Source organism: Podarcis gaigeae (assembly GCF_964106915.1).
Source record: "Podarcis gaigeae genome assembly, chromosome: 8".
Taxonomy (NCBI): domain Eukaryota; kingdom Metazoa; phylum Chordata; class Lepidosauria; order Squamata; family Lacertidae; genus Podarcis; species Podarcis gaigeae.
In genome coordinates, this window is record NC_139684.1 from 58,048,687 (window position 1) to 58,065,068 (window position 16,382).

Genomic DNA, 16,382 nt, shown 5'->3' on the forward strand with positions numbered 1-16,382 from the left:
TATATTATACATAATCAAAATATTGTCAGTACTTAAATCAAGCCTTAATAGCTCAAGTAGCTGGGCAATGTATAGGCATACGCACACACCTGAATAAGATTAAAAATGTAGACGTGTTTCAATATTATCTTCACTATCTGCTATTACAAATCAGGAAAATCATCCTTCAGAGCTTTCAGAGCACGGTCCACATTTCCTTAATTTCTGACTCTTGATTAAAAAACAAAACAAAACAACACTACCAGTCCCTTTGTTGACTAGTGGGTTTAGCATCTCAAGGCCATTCACCTCTTTCAATGCCCATCATGGCCTATGAATGGCTTTAAAGACCCCTTTTCACCCACTGATCAATAACAAGATTGTGCTCTCCAGATGTTTTGCTGTGGTGTCTGGGACCAACAGGGGTTGTAGTTCAAAGCATGTGGAAGGTACCTGGTTGGGGGAGGCTATATGAGACTACTGGACTATGAATAAAAAAGTAATTTATTTGTTGTTTTAAGCTAGAGCCACAACTTGAGGGAGGGGAAACTCTGGATTTCCAAATGCTTCCTCTGGATACAAAACACACAGCCTCATTGTTCCACTGACACTTGATTTATGTCAATAAAGAGTGACAATATTTTGGTAATGCTGGTTGATGCTAAGCTTTCTTCTGGCTAAAGCTCAATCACACTGAATCCAATCAAAAGCAACTGGGCTCCATTAGCCACAGCCACTAACTGACATCCCATTGTTATCCAGGGCACAAGGGCAAGACGCTTCCTCTGCCTTGAGATCTATTTATTTATTTATTGAAAAGTTTCTATACTGCTTTTCATTTACAGAAAGAAATGCCAAAGTAATTGACACAATAACAAAGCAACAAAGGGCTGCAGTCAACTAACTTTTATTCAGAGCAGACCCGGTGAAATCAACGGGTCCAAGTTATGCATGGCCATTCATTTGAATGGGACTACTCTGAGTAAAACTTAGTAGAATGCAACTCAATGGCTGATAAACAATAATGGCCATAATGCCTGGTATTAACAATACAAAGGGTCAGGGAACACCTGGGTGAACAAGTATGCATGTCTCCAATAGATGGGGGAAACACCTTGCAGGTGGTGCCAGCCTGATCTCAACAGGGAGAGCCTTTTGCATGAGAGGTGCCACAGTGAAGAAGGCTCTCCTTCACACCCCCACAGATAGGACTCCATAGGTCATGGTATGGTCAAAATGGCCCCGCCAGCAGAACCCAGTGGCTTGAGCCATCTATATGTCAGAAGATGGACCCTCACACCCATCAGGTTGTGGTGGTTAACTCAACACTGTGGTGTAGTAGAGGCAGCCCCACCAACCTCAGCTTGCCTTCAGCCAGCCCATACCTGCCTGCCTTCTTGCTTACAACTAGTCCAGGGGCAGGGGCGCCGACTTATAAAAAATATTGGGGGGGCCATACCGGGGTCCTGCCCCGGGAAGTTTTCTAAATTTTAGATGAAAATTAGTGAGTTTTAAAGTTTTTAAAAAGTATTTTAGAGTCATATGATCAACATTAGAACCCCGAAAACTCGACTCTCTATAACTCCACACTCCGGGAAACTCGACAAGCCTGAAACACTTTTTGGCTTTGAAAAAAGAAACAAAACATAAACACACACGGTATTTTCGTAAAAAGCTAATTTAATTTACAGTAACAATTATGCTTATAGACTATTACAGAGCAGTGAATATATGGCTCTGAAAAGACTGAAATGATATTGTCAGGACTGCCGCTAGGTCCCAGCTCACAGAGGACCAACGCCCAGTGGATATTATATACAAAAGTCTTTATTGAAGTTTAGTTTCCATTTCCAAGCTCTGGGCGCGCAGGCCCACGTCTTAACGCTAGACCGGCTAAGTCCCCTCTGACTCACTGCTCCACCCACACCAGTTTAAGATTCTAGCCCGGCTCCACCTCTTGCGCTGCTCTTTCCTGCGTTGGGTCCTTCTGCCCTCTGGGGTTCCCTCCTTCCTGGACTCCTCTGACGCGGAGCCTCCTGAGTCTTGCCCCTCCCTCCGGCGGGCTTTAGGACCTGGCTCCCTTCCCGGGCTCCCCGCTGTGCCGCGCTCCTGTACATTTGAACTTGGCGCGCGCGCCCAGCCGGTGACTTTCCTTCTGACCGTTTCCCCGCTTCCTGATGTGGGTGTTGCCAAACCTGACTCCTCTCCTCCCTCTGGTGGTGAGGACACTGGTCCCGACTCCTGGGACTCCCCCTCCCCACTGCGCTCTGGTGGAGACGCTGGCCCTGATCTCCAGCTGCTGTTCAGAGACTCCCCGCTGGCCCCTCCCTCTTGAGGTTTCTCCCTTGGAATCTCCCTTGCTCTGGCCACCGGCGCTCCCTTCTGTGAGTCCTCCGATTCGCTAGAGAGGCTTGTGGAATAACTCTGGCCACTGTCACTGCCTGCGCCCCCCTCGTACTCCTCCTCCTCACTCTCCATTTGCTCCCCCTCCTGTGTCTCTCCTTCTGAACCCCTGACATCCATCCCCCCCTCGAAGCCCCCCCTTCCCCCCTCCCCCTCTTCCGGTGCGGGTTCCGGGTGCTCCATTGTTGTAGGGGTGAGTCCAGGATACAGCTCGTCCCCTGAGGCTTGCAACCATCGAGATAAGTCCGGGAAGTCCCCCATGGGCTCGTCGACGACGACCTCCTCCGCTTCCATCTCCTGCGCGGTGTGCTCGAAATCTGCGCTCGACCCCAAATCACCCAAGAGCCCTCCTCCCCCTGTTGTGTGATGGGGGTCCACCTCCCAGGGCCCCTTCGGCATGTCTCTGGGCCAGCCCACTTCGGGTTGGTCCTCCCACCAATAAGATCCCCCCGTGCCAAAACCTGAAAGTGAGCCCTCCGGAGAGCTGCCTCCCGGAGCCGAGTCCTCAGCTGACGAGAAACCCCGGAAAGTGCTGGCCGAGAGTGTGGGTGTGAACAAACAATCCTCGAAAAAGCCCGCCGGCATAGGCTTGTGCGGGAAAAGTGTGTGGAATTCTTCCTTGAGCAACTGCTCTTCCACTGCGTAATCCGGCACCCACCTGTTGGCGCTGGCCGGGGTGTCCTCCGTGGCGAGAAGATATTCAATCCCGTCCTCCCCCCACCTTGAGTCTAAAATCTCAGTGGCTTCATTAAGTGGCTCCCCTTTCGGCGACCCCCCTTTCTTGGGCGCTTCTCTGAGCGGGTCTGGCGCCTTCCCCGGTGCTTGAAACCTGTGGGGCTCTCTGTAGGGCGTGAGCACTGATCTATGAAAGACCGGGTGCATTCTGGAACCCTCCGGGAGTGTCAACCGGAAGGCCACTGGGTTGATCAGCGCCTCTACTTGGTAAGGCCCTAGCTGCTTGTGCCCTAGTTTCTTCTTGGCTAACGATCTGGCTGGAACTGCTTGTGCTGCCAACCAGACCCAGTCTCCCACCTGGATGTCCTCCCCAACCCTCCTGTGTCGATCTGCCTGCACTTTGTAAGCCTGTTTTGCCAACTCTAACTGCCTCCTGAGCTGCTCGTGGATCTCCTGCAACTCCGCTGCCACTTCCTCTGCTCCCTGTGGCTCCCCCTCCCGCACTGTGTCCAGACCCGGGAAGGTTCTGGGATGCCTCCCGTAGTTGGCAAAAAATGGGGTCACCCCCGTGGACCCGTGCTTCGTGTTGTTGTAGGCAAACTCGGCCAACGGTAGATAGTCCACCCAGGTCGATGGCTGCTGGTTCGCGTAGCATCTCAGGTACTGCTGCATGATGGCGTTGACCCTTTCCGCCTGCCCGTTAGTTTGCGGGTGTCTCGCCGACGCCAGGCTGACCTTGACGTTCAGGAATCCCATCAGCTTTTGCCAGAAGTTGGAGATGAACTGGCGCCCCCGGTCGGACAAAATAGACCGTGGTAGGCCGTGCACCTTGAACACGTGGTCTATGAACATCTTAGCGGTCTGCTCGGCCGTGGCCACCTTAGCGCACGGAATGAAGTGGGCCATCTTGGTGAACAGGTCCACTACCACGAGCACTGCCGTCTTGCCCCTTGAGCTGGGTAGATCTGTGACAAAGTCCAGGGCTACCCTCTCCCACGGTACGAACGGTGTCTGTAGCGGTTCCAACAGGCCCGCCGGCGGCTGGTGCACAGGCTTAGCCCTTTGGCAGGTGTCGCACCTATTGACATAGTCCGCGACATCCCCCCGCATCTTAGGCCACCAAAAGTCTCTGGCTACTAAGTCCACCGTCTTCTCCTTGCCGAAGTGCCCCGCGCTGGGCGCATCGTGCAGCTGTTGCAGGACCTTCGCGCGGAGGCTGTCTCCTGGTACGTAGAGGACTCCCTTGCGTAGGAGCAGGCCGTCTCGCACTTGGAATTCGTCGCCCCTCGCCTTGCCACTGCACACCTCCTCCATCTTGGCTCGGGCGAACGAGTCCGTTTGCAGCGCGCGGCGCACCGCGTCCAGGTCCACCGTGGCTGACGCGCATGCCCACGCCTGTGGTGTGAAAATGTGCTTGGCCGCCGCCGGTGCCTCTGCCTCCAGATACTGCGGTTTTCTGGACAGCGCGTCCGCCAAGACGTTGCTGTTTCCTGGGATGTACTCAATTCTGAAGTCGAAATCTGCAAAGAACTCCGCCCAGCGGATGTGTCGCTGGTTCAGGAACCTCGCCGTGCGCCAGTACTCCAAGTTCTTATGGTCTGTGCGGACCTGCACCGTGTGCTTGGCTCCGACGAGGAAGTGCCGCCACGCCTTGAAGGCTGCATGTATGGCCAGCAACTCCCTGTCCCAAATGGTGTAGTTCTGCTCCGCTTTGCTGAGTTTTCTGGAGTAGAAAGCGCACGGCCTCCAGTCCCCCTGGTGGTCTTGCTGCAACAGAACGGCTCCCACGGCCCTGTCTGAGGCGTCCGTCTCCACTCTCATGGGCCTGCTGGGATTTACGTGCAGTAGGTTCTCTTCGGAAGCGAAGAGCTGCTTGAGCTTCTGAAAGGACTGCTCTGCCTGCTCCGTCCAGATGAACCTCTTCTTCTTGGCACTGAGGGTGTCGGTGATGGCCGCTGTCTGCATGGCGAAACCCTTGATGAACTTGCGATAAAAGTTGGCAAAACCGACAAACCTCTGTACTTCCTTCCTATTGCGTGGGCTCTTCCAATCCAGTACTGCACGTACCTTGGCACCGTCCATAGCCAGTCCCTTGTCGGACAGTTTGTAGCCCAAGAAATCCACCTCCGTCTTGTCGAACTGGCACTTCTCCAGCTTGGCGTACAGCCTGTGCTCCCGCAGCCTCTGCAGAACTTCCCTAACATCTCTCTCGTGAGCCTCCGGCGATTCCGAGAAGATTAGGATGTCATCCAGGAAGCAGACGCACTTCTTGTAGAGGAGACCCGCCAAGACATGATGCATGAAGGCTTGAAAGCAGTGGGAACCATTTTTTAATCCAAAAGGCATAACTCTGTATTCATAAGTGCCCAGCGGCGTAAACATGGTTGTTTTCCACTCGTCGCCTTCCCGTACGCGAATGAGATTGTACGCTCCGCGCAGATCCAACTTGGTAAAGATGCGACCCTTCCTCACCGTCGCCAGCAGGTCATCGATCTTGGGCATAGGGAATGCTGAGGGCTTGGTCTTGAGGTTCAAGAAGCGGAAATCAACGACCAGCCTCTTTTGGGGCGTGTCCCGCTTCTTTACAAAGAACACGGGACTGCCTCCTGCCGCCTTGGACTCCCGGATGAATCCCCGCTTCAGGTTGTGATCTATGAACTCCCTGAGCTCTTGCAATTCATCCTCAGACATGGAGTACAGTTTCCCCGTCGGGAGCGTCGCCCCGGGCAGGAGGTCGATCTTGCAGTCGTAGGGTCTGTGGGGTGGCAGCTTATCCGCCTCTTTCTCGCAGAAGACCTCCAAAAACTCCTTGTATTTGTTAGGCACCGCTTGCAACATGCCCAAGTTCAGCTGTGGTCCATCCTCGTGCCCCTCATCTTCCAAGTCCGCCAGGATGCAGTGTTCTGCGCAGTAAGAGGAGCCGAAGGTCAGTTGCCGCTGGTACCAAGCTAATGCCGGGCTGTGCCTATCCAGCCAACTCATTCCCAACACTATGGGCGTGTCTGACAAGCGGGTGACGTTGAAGCTGATGACCTCACGGTGGTTTCCAATGCGCATCACCATTGGCGGCGTCTGCTGTAGCACTTGCCCTCCCAGTAGCTCCCTGCCGTTCACTGTGACGACTTTCAGAGGTACCGCCGCTGGCAGAAGGGCTATGCCATGTTGCTGGAGGAACTGCATGTCTATAAAATCTGCATTGCTCCCCGAGTCGACGGTGATGGGAATTTCCACAAGTAGCCCATTGGGGAGCTGAAGGGATGCGGTGAGCTGCACTACTGGTTTGGGTGGGAGGGGGTCGGTGGGCTGTAAGATCCCTGGGGATTGCTTCACTGACTTGTCTGGCTGGTCCCCAGAGACGCCATCTCCAGCCAGACAGTGGAGTTTTCCTGCTGCGACTCCCTCTGCTGAATTGCGTTTGTTACTGTCGCTGCGGCTGCAGTATGCTTGTGAAACCGCTGGGGACACTCTTTTGCCATATGCTGAGCACTGTCGCAGATGTAGCACTTCCTGGTTCCTCTAGGAGGCTTCATCTTGACTGCTCCCGGAGTTAGGGCTCCGACTGTGGAGTGAGCCTTAGCACCACCTATCTCCATCGGCTCCTCTCCCCCTCCCAGCGGAGGCATGGATCGAGCGCGCGCCGCCTCCTTGGGGAAGGGAGGCAGTCCTCTCGCTGGCGTGCGTCCCAAATGCCCTTCCTCCCTGTCCCAAGGGCGTCCTTCCAACCGAACCCCAATGGAGAGTGCCCGTTCCACCACTTCCTTGGTGGTTTGGGGTCTTCCCCCCCTTGCGATCTCATCTTTCACAGCTCCGCTCAACCCCTCCCAGAACAGGTCTCTGACGGCAGGCGATTCTTTCCCCCAGGCTAGTACATTCACCAATCCGAAAAAACGTGAATGATATTGCCTCACAGTGGCTTTACCTTGTCTTAGTCCGTGAATCTCCCTCCTAGCGATATCCACATCAATCTCAGATAAAAAACACGCATCCATCACTTTAATGAAGGCAGCCGCATTTTGGAGGGCTGGATCCTTGTCTCTCCATAGATTGTGCAGCCACGATTTTGCCTCCCCCCGCAAATGCGAAATAATAAATCCCACTTTCTCTCCCTCATTTTTAAAGTCTTTGTCAAGCAGCTGCAATGTATAAATCACATCTGCTCTGAAGTTAGGATACTCCTGCAGGTCCCCATTGAAGTGAGATACCAGGCTCCCTCCTCTGTTTCCCAGCCCAATCCCTTCTGGTCTGGTGGCTGGTAGCCTCTGTGTACTTAGCACTTCTAACCTGGTTCGCAGATCCTGGCAGGCAGCAGCTGCTTCCTGTTCTTTCTTTCTGGAAGCCGCAATTTCTGCAGTCAACTGCGTCACTGCGTTTTGCAAACTCGCTATCCTCTCTTCGGTAGTCATTTCCCTGTTTTTCGTGAGCTCGCGAAGCACCAATCTTCACCCCTCGCTGCTTTCCCGCACTCCACGAGGTTGCAAAATTGGTGAAAATGGAGAGGGGACTTACTGTCAGGACTGCCGCTAGGTCCCAGCTCACAGAGGACCAACGCCCAGTGGATATTATATACAAAAGTCTTTATTGAAGTTTAGTTTCCATTTCCAAGCTCTGGGCGCGCAGGCCCACGTCTTAACGCTAGACCGGCTAAGTCCCCTCTGACTCACTGCTCCACCCACACCAGTTTAAGATTCTAGCCCGGCTCCACCTCTTGCGCTGCTCTTTCCTGCGTTGGGTCCTTCTGCCCTCTGGGGTTCCCTCCTTCCTGGACTCCTCTGACGCGGAGCCTCCTGAGTCTTGCCCCTCCCTCCGGCGGGCTTTAGGACCTGGCTCCCTTCCCGGGCTCCCCGCTGTGCCGCGCTCCTGTACATTTGAACTTGGCGCGCGCGCCCAGCCGGTGACTTTCCTTCTGACCGTTTCCCCGCTTCCTGATGTGGGTGTTGCCAAACCTGACTCCTCTCCTCCCTCTGGTGGTGAGGACACTGGTCCCGACTCCTGGGACTCCCCCTCCCCACTGCGCTCTGGTGGAGACGCTGGCCCTGATCTCCAGCTGCTGTTCAGAGACTCCCCGCTGGCCCCTCCCTCTTGAGGTTTCTCCCTTGGAATCTCCCTTGCTCTGGCCACCGGCGCTCCCTTCTGTGAGTCCTCCGATTCGCTAGAGAGGCTTGTGGAATAACTCTGGCCACTGTCACTGCCTGCGCCCCCCTCGTACTCCTCCTCCTCACTCTCCATTTGCTCCCCCTCCTGTGTCTCTCCTTCTGAACCCCTGACAGATATTTAAATAAATCCTAAACTATCATTAAAAGAATAAAACATAAAATATTGCTATCGCACAGTAACAGCACTTTGATTAATAAGTGAAATAGCTAATTTAAGCTTACTTTGAATAAGGCTGAGGGTTCATTAAATAAAAATAATATCTCAAAGTTAATGCTTTAATACAGTTAATAAAGTTAATACAGTATGCCTAATACTGTATGTAAATACTGTAATACTGTATGTAAATAACGGGCTTTAATTGGGTCTTACACCCTAAAAATATTTAAGTATTTGAAAATAACTAATACACTACTATAGTAATATAGAAATACAGTACTAAACTAGTACTAATATTTCAAAACTGAAAATTTAACATTCTGTATGTATTTAATTCTCTATTTTATAAAGATTTTTAATATCTGACAGTGAGTTTGGAGTAGCTCAATGCAAAAATCCCGAGGATCCATGTGGATCCATGCTTTGTAACCACGTTTTTGCACCACTGTGACCCTAGGCAACAGTGGGTGCGTGATTTTTTTGGTGCAAGATGTAGCCATGGACATGCTATGTTATCTGATGGTGAATTTGGGGTGACCCAGTGCAAAGATCCTGTGGATCCATGCTTTGTAACCACGTTTTTGCACCATTGCAGCCCCAGGCAACAGTGGGTGCGTGATTTTTTTGGTACAGACTGTAGCCATGGACATGTAATGTGATCTGATGGTGAATTTGGGGTGACCCAATGCAAAAATCCTGAGGATCCATGTGGATCCGTGCTTTGTCACCATGTTTTAAATGGGGAGGGAAGGAAAAACACAGAAGGGACAAGAAGCACAAGAGGGGTGTGCGGAGAAGCAGCTGGCTAAGAATGCAGGGGAGGAGTTTAACGGGGTGGGGGGGAGGAAAGGAAGGCAAAAGTCCCCCCCCCCAAGCCAGCCCTCTCTCTCTCTCTCCCACCTGCGAGTCCCTAGAGCACGGAGAGGAGGAGGTGGTGGGCTGGAGCCTGCACGCAGTGTGACTAGGAAAGAATTAGAAGGAAGGACTCGATCCTTTCCTTAACTCTCTGCTTGCCAGGAGGGCAGGGGATTCCCTGCTCTTTGTTGAGTTTGAGCAAACGCAGCAACAGAAGCGGGTGGGCAGTAAGACCCTGAGGCAGAATGCAGGAAAGCAGCAGCTTCCGACTTCCCTCCGCCCGACCGCCCGATCTTATTTTTGCCTGATTTTTGCCTATTTTTGCCCCTGCGCTCCGGCGAGTCAGCTCCAGGGACCACACATTCGCTCAATAACACGCACAGACATTTTCCCTTACTTTTTAGGAGAAAAAATCTGTGTGTTATAGAGCGAAATTTACGGTAATAATTTTTTTAAATTATTGGGGGGGCTCTGCCCCCCCAAACGAATTTTTGAGGGGGCTCGGGCCCCCTCAGGCCCCATGGAGTCGGCGCCTATGTCCAGGGGGTGGTCCTGCCTGGCAGTTTCCTCCTTCTCCTTCATCTCAGTGCTGCCCTTGTAGAACATGGCTGGGAGGAGGATGGGGACAAAACCGGCATGAGTTGGCTCTACTTGTTATTGGCTCTGGCGCCACCTGTTGGGATCCCTGCCTTCCGTTCTATCAGTCCCAATGGGCACCAGCTGGCATGCTGGTTTGTGGCTTATGGCTACAAGCGCTGTTTTGCTCAATCAGCCCGACTCCTGTCTTGCCTCCCTTGGCAGGTAGGGGGCACTTGGGTACCACAAACAGCTGGTTAATTGCCTCGACTGTGGCACTCTCTTGCCCAAACTGGAGCTGTGCTCTAGGCCTGCACAAACATGTGTATTGTACCCATATATTCTTGGTGCAAACCTGGGTTTCATGTCATGTGTGAAAAGGCCCTTAGACCACTTTTACAAACAAGCCCAGCTTTCCACAACCTGGTGCCCTCTAGCTGTTTTGGACTCCCAAACTGCCCTGAGATCTTTGGATGAAGGCCGGTATACCACCATCACCACCACCAACAACATCCTACACTAAAAATGTGGGATGGATCTCCAAAGTAAAATATTGCATTCTAATCACTGCAACTGTTCGTTCATATTGTAGGCAGATCTAGAAACAAGTGAAAATGTGCCCTGCCCCCTCTCCAATCACACAGGCCCAGGAGAAAGACCCACCACTGTGTTGGACCATATGAAAGTTCAAGGACCACCCAATGAGGAATGTTCATTTTTCCCACATTTTCTACCATTCCACGACAATTTCTTTGCTGAGGGGCCTCTGCCCATTGCAAAGGATTCTGGGACATGGCCACCCATAGTATGCATTTGAGTCATGCTCAGCTCCTTGCTGCTGCCTTGAGCCAACTGATAGATTACACCCACCCAAGGCCCCCCTTGTGGTTGTGCAGTGCAGGGGATGAGAGCGGACTCTCCAAAAGGTTTGCCTGCCATAACTGAGCTTCTCTCGGGTACCACAGTACGTATTTGGTAAATCCCTGATCTAAGCTTATCAGTGGCACTCGCAGACATCTTCCCGGACATGAGCAGGATGTGGGAGAAGGGTTTCCAGGGAACAAGGCCTTGGTTTCCAGGGATCCCAGAGCCCTGAGCACCTCTCCCCTGAGAAGCTAAGCAAGATACTCCCTTAAAGTGCACACACTCCACTGTGTACAACGGCAAACTTTTCCAGGCAGCCAGCCCAAAGCGCTGCTTCCTGGTCTCAGGTGGCTTGTTCTCCTAACCGCCACTCTCTCGCTCCGCTTCAAAGAAGGGCAAAAGTCCAAATTCCGAGAGGTTGCATTTATCATGCATGCAAAACAAATACAGTGGGTGAGTTTTGCCGCCAAACCTCCAAGGCTTTCCCGCCAGGGAGCTGCTCTCTTGAAACTTTGCCGTTGGTTTGACACAACAAGCACCTCGCCTTGGAACGGCCCCAAACCAAAGCCACCAACATCTCTGGGGGCATCTTTATGCAAGTCTGAACCAGAGTTTGGGCTTAGCCCCAGAACCTATTTTTACTTATAAGTCTCTGTCTTAAAACATCCCAGGAGGACAAGAACATCAATATTTATTTTTCTAAAGCATTTGAGCCCGATCTCGCCAGGTTTTGGCTCCAGAGCCTACCCTGAGTGCTTAGGTTTAACCTGTGAACTTGGTGTTAGAGAACTGGGACTACAAAACCATCCAATCCTCCTCAAAAGACAGACCCACTTGCACTCCCCCCTTCCCTCCAGGACAATGTGTATAGCTAATAAGGAAAAGGATGACCCTGGGCCTCTGCAGACTGCCTTTCCCTCAACTCAGACCAAACTGCAGATTCCAAGCAGACCCACCTGAAAGTTTCCAGCTGCAGAGGGCAGGACTGCAAGGCAATGGTGGCTTGTGCCTGTTGGGACCTGGTAGGGCAGAAAGCAGGGAGCCCAACAGTAGGTTGCACCAGAGCCAATGACAGGCAGAGCCAACTTATCCCAACTTTCCCTCCACCCCACTGAGTTCAGGTTGCAAGGCAAAAAGCAGGCAGGTAGGGGCTGGCTAAGGGCAGGTTGGACTAGGCGGGGCAGTGCCCCATTTGCCCAAGCAACAACCCAGAGCCCAAGAACGGCCTCAGATCATGGTGGCCTCAGATCATGAGGTCCTTCACTAGCACCCCAGGAGACCCTTGGGCTGTTGGGAGCAGACAGAAGGTCAGTTGGCAACAATTGGAAACTGGACCTGCCCCACTGGTGGAGGGGGTTAGGGCAGGCAGGGGGAGGGAGTGACGGCTGCAAGGGGGAAGCTTTCGTCAAATGGTAGGGAAAGCCATAGGAAATTGAAGACGGCGGGAAAGCGTGGCAGGTGTGGGCCAGCATGAGCGGAGGGAGAAGGGAGAGAGAACTCTTTGTTGCAGGTGGTTTCTCCAACTGTTGAGCTGGGCCTGGAGCCAGCAGCCGGGGAGGGCAGGACATTCTCCATACATGCACACAGGGAAGGGTTGTGGCTCAGAGGAAAGCATCTGTTTCGCATGCAGAAAGTCCCATGTTCAATCCTGAGTGGCATCTCCAGGCAGGGCTATAATGCTTTTGAATTCCCATTCTTGGATATCCTTTACCTGCTTAAAATCCTTACAGCAACCCTGAAAGGTAGGCTGGGAGAAAGGAGGAAATGAGAGATGTTGGCATCAGGCCACCTTGTGAGTTAATCGCAGAAGTCAGATTCAAACCAGCAGCTTCCTTGATAAGCAACTCAGCCCCTCCCCCTGCAATAGCTCCTTTGTGCTGATATTCCTGATATTCCTCCCACCCACCTGACCCCCCTCCCCAGAGCTGATGGGAGTTGTAGTCCAAAACAGCTAGGGCACTAGGTTGTAGAAAGCTGCTCTACAGTCAGCCAGCTGGAATGTTTTGTTTTCAAACTTCTGGCTTGAGACAATGCACACAATTGCTCTTTATGCTTCCTGGAGGGGCCTCTGTTTGCTTTGCACTCTGGAGTGCAACCTTTGGGGAGAACAGCTGTGGGGGGGGGGAGAGAGAAGGAGCACTAGATAGCATGTGAGCCATCGCTGCACAGCTGCAAAACTTTGCAACCTGTTTGCAGGGGCAACTCCTGCCATTGGAAGTTAATACTAAGCACGCAGAATCAGCAAAATTTAAAAGTCGCTCTCCACTTAAAAACATTTCCGAGATGTCATTCTGAATTGTGCCAAATTTCTGTAAATGAGTAAAAAAAATCAAAGTGTTCCTATTCTAGTGTCAACCCCTGTCCCATATCCCTGAGAGGTTCCTATAGACCTGCCTTCCCCAAGCTGGTGCCCTCGAGATGTTTTGGACTACTAACACTCCAGACCAGTGAAGCCAGGGTTTGAAGACCATCAGTCTCTGCCTAATCTACCTCACATGTTTGTGAGAGGTAAAAAAGGAGGAGGAGAGAACAGTGGGTGCCACTTGGAGCTCCTTGGAGAAAAGGTGGGACAGTAATGCAGTGATGGAGAAAAGTAGTCCCCAAATACCAGGTTGGGGACTTGGGGTGGCAGATCTATCCTAGACCACTTCACTGGCCTCCTTCTCACAACCACTATCCACCTCTCCTTCCACAGTTTCAGAACTTTTTGTTCTGCTTACCCAAATGTTCAGTCCAACCACCTATACACCATCCTGAGATTTAATCTGGGGACCTGTCTCAGGTACCTTTTGCCTCTTTCAACTTAGCAAACAACCCACACCTTTTAGACATGCTTCTGTATGCTGCTTTGAGTGCACTTTTTTTTTTTTAGGAAAAGCAAGGCATAGGTGTCACAAAATAGACACAAATAGACAAAGCCAACCCCCCGGCCCCATTCATTTTAATGCCACTAGGCCTTCAAGCTACCTTGAAGTCACAGCTGCTGCTAGCCAGAGACCCCCATCTCTCTTTAATTCCCTTCTTCCGCATGCTAAAAGTGGCTACTTAGGGACGGCCACTCTGCACACACCCAGAGGCATTCTGCTTCCTTTTATGCCACATTTTTTTTAAAATTCAAGGCAGGTTGTGCAGTTGAACTTTCAGACTGAAACCCAGCCCCCCCCCCAATTTGCAACAAGGGAGGATGCGGGGAGGATGGCTGGGGGGGTCAGTGCATGTGTAAAACAGGGTTTGCATAAAAGATACAGACAGAGGGGAGGGACAGTGATGGTGGGCTTGCGCTGCCTTTTAATCCCACTGTAATTAATGACCTTATCTTTGGCCCAAGCCATTTAGCTAAAGTGGCTGGAGGAAAGAAGGGGGGGGCGCACAGGGCGGCCAGATGGGAGGCTGGCATTTGTCTGTGGATTAGCTGTAGGCAGATGGAGCTAAGTGGCCTTCCTAGTCCCCACCCCCTCGCTACTCTCCCTCTCTCTCTTACACACACACACACACACACACACACGGACTCCAAGTAATAACAGCCCCAAACCTGAGAAAGTACAACTGGTGATTGTGCCCATGGGAGTAAATGCAAGAGGGCTTTTTGATCCTTGCTGTTTCTTCTTCTGTAAGGGGCGGGGAAGGATATTACCTTTGTGAGCTCAGTAGGAAAACCTACTGATTCTCCATGCAGCGTCTATCCCTAGTGGCATCTCCAGAAAGGGCTGGGAGAAATTCCCTGCCTGTCAGTCACAGCAGAAAATGTGAGACTAGGTGGGCCACAGGTGAAAGGAAGCTTCCTCTACTCCAAGACTTTTGGGTGCCTAAGGCAGGGAGCTCAAATGGTCCCGTTAACTCACAACGGGGACATTTGCACAGTTCATGGCACTTCTCTCTTCAGGGCACCTTTAATCTGCCCCCTCTCTGGGCCAGGCCTGGCCTGGGCACAGAGTCATCTCTGGTCTTTGGTCTGGGCACAAACAGGCTTCCCATTTCACACAGCTTTGTCCTGCTGCGGCACAGCTGCTTGCCTAAACTACCCTCACCAGGCCACTGTGCCAGCCTTGAGACAGCACTGCTCTGCAAAGCAAAGGGCTCCCTGCATCCCCACAGACCTATAACTCCCTCCCTTCCTCCCAGTCTCCAGGGGGAAGCCTCCTTGAAACAAAGCCTGCTCCCAAGGGGGCAGTTCTCCTTACTCAACCCCATTAACCATTTCTCCAGCAGCCACAGGAAGGCCTAAACCAGGGGACAGCAAACTTTTTCAGCAAGGGGCCAGTCCACTGTCCTTCAGACCTGGGGGGGGGGGGGAATGAATGAATTCCTATGCCCAACAAATAACCCAGTAATGCATCTTAAATAAAAGGACACATTCTACTCATTTAAAAACACGCTGATTCCTGGACCGTCCGCGGGCCGGATTGAGAAGGTGATTGGGCCGGATCTGGCCCCCAGGCCTTAGTTTGCCTACCCATGGCCTAAACCTTTGAAAGAAGTGATTTCTAAAGTAGGCAGTACTGCCCCCTGGGTGGGGGATTCCCTGCGGGGCAGTAAGAGGCAAAGGGGCGGCAGGGGGGTGCTGGAGGTGGGAAAGACTATAAGAATTTGAAAAGCTGGTATCACTGGATCAAGTTCATTGCTTTTGTTGAATTAATTAAACCAAATAGATTTAATTGGGTTTTGAATAAATGTGCAATTAACTGTTGCTGTTTTGAATTTTATTGAATGATTATCTTCCTTAGTGGGTCGTGTAAACTGCTGCCCTGAATAATGCTTTTTATAGGGTAGGGGCATAGGGGACGTGGGTGGCGCTGTGGTCTAAACCACTGAGTCTAGGGCTTGCCCATCGGAAGGTCAGTGGTTCGAATCCCTGCGACGGGGTGAGCTCCCACTGCTCGGTCCCAGCTCCTGCCAACCTAGAAGTTCAAAAGCACATCAAAGTGCAAGTAGATAAATAGGTACCGCTCCGGCAGAAAGGTAAATGGTGTTTCCGTGCGCTGCTCTGGTTTCGCCAGAAGCAGCTTAGTCATGCTGGCCACATGACCCGGAAGCTCCCTCGGCCAATAAAGTGAGATGAGTGCCGCAACCCCAGAGTCGGCCACGACTGGACTTAACTGTCAGGGGTCCTTTACTTTTCCTTTTATAGGATGGGGGCAGGGTTTTTTTCCAGCTGGAACTCACCGGACCTCAGTTCCGGCACCTCTCAGGTGGGCGCCATTGCCAAACGGAACAAGGAAGGCATTCATGGTAAGTTCTGGCACCTCTTTTTCTAGAAAAACAGCACTGGGTGGGAGGCACTGGGGGTGAGTTTATGGAACCACAGGGGCAGTGGCAAAAAAGTCCCAAAAAAGTTTGGGAACCATGGTTTTTAAACTTAGAAAAACCCACACAGGAGGAATCCTATCACAGGCTAAGATTTATCTCCCTTTACACCCAGAGGGTTTGGAGGAGAGGGCCAGAAGAAGAGGATTGCATTTTAAAGTTGCAGATACAGGGGGATCAAGCAATTTTCACCAGTCCATCCAAAACCCAGTTCAGATACTAGTCAAGTACCACAACAGGGTATTCAGATATCAGGCCCAAACATGAAATACCCTCCAAAATCTGCGCACACTTTGTGGGAGGAACATCATCAGCTGTGTACGCTTCCAGCCATGGAAAAATCCTGAGTAGTACCAAGAAAACCCTTCAAAAAATCATCCAAAAAAGGCTCTGTTTACGTGTTCAACTTGCATGAG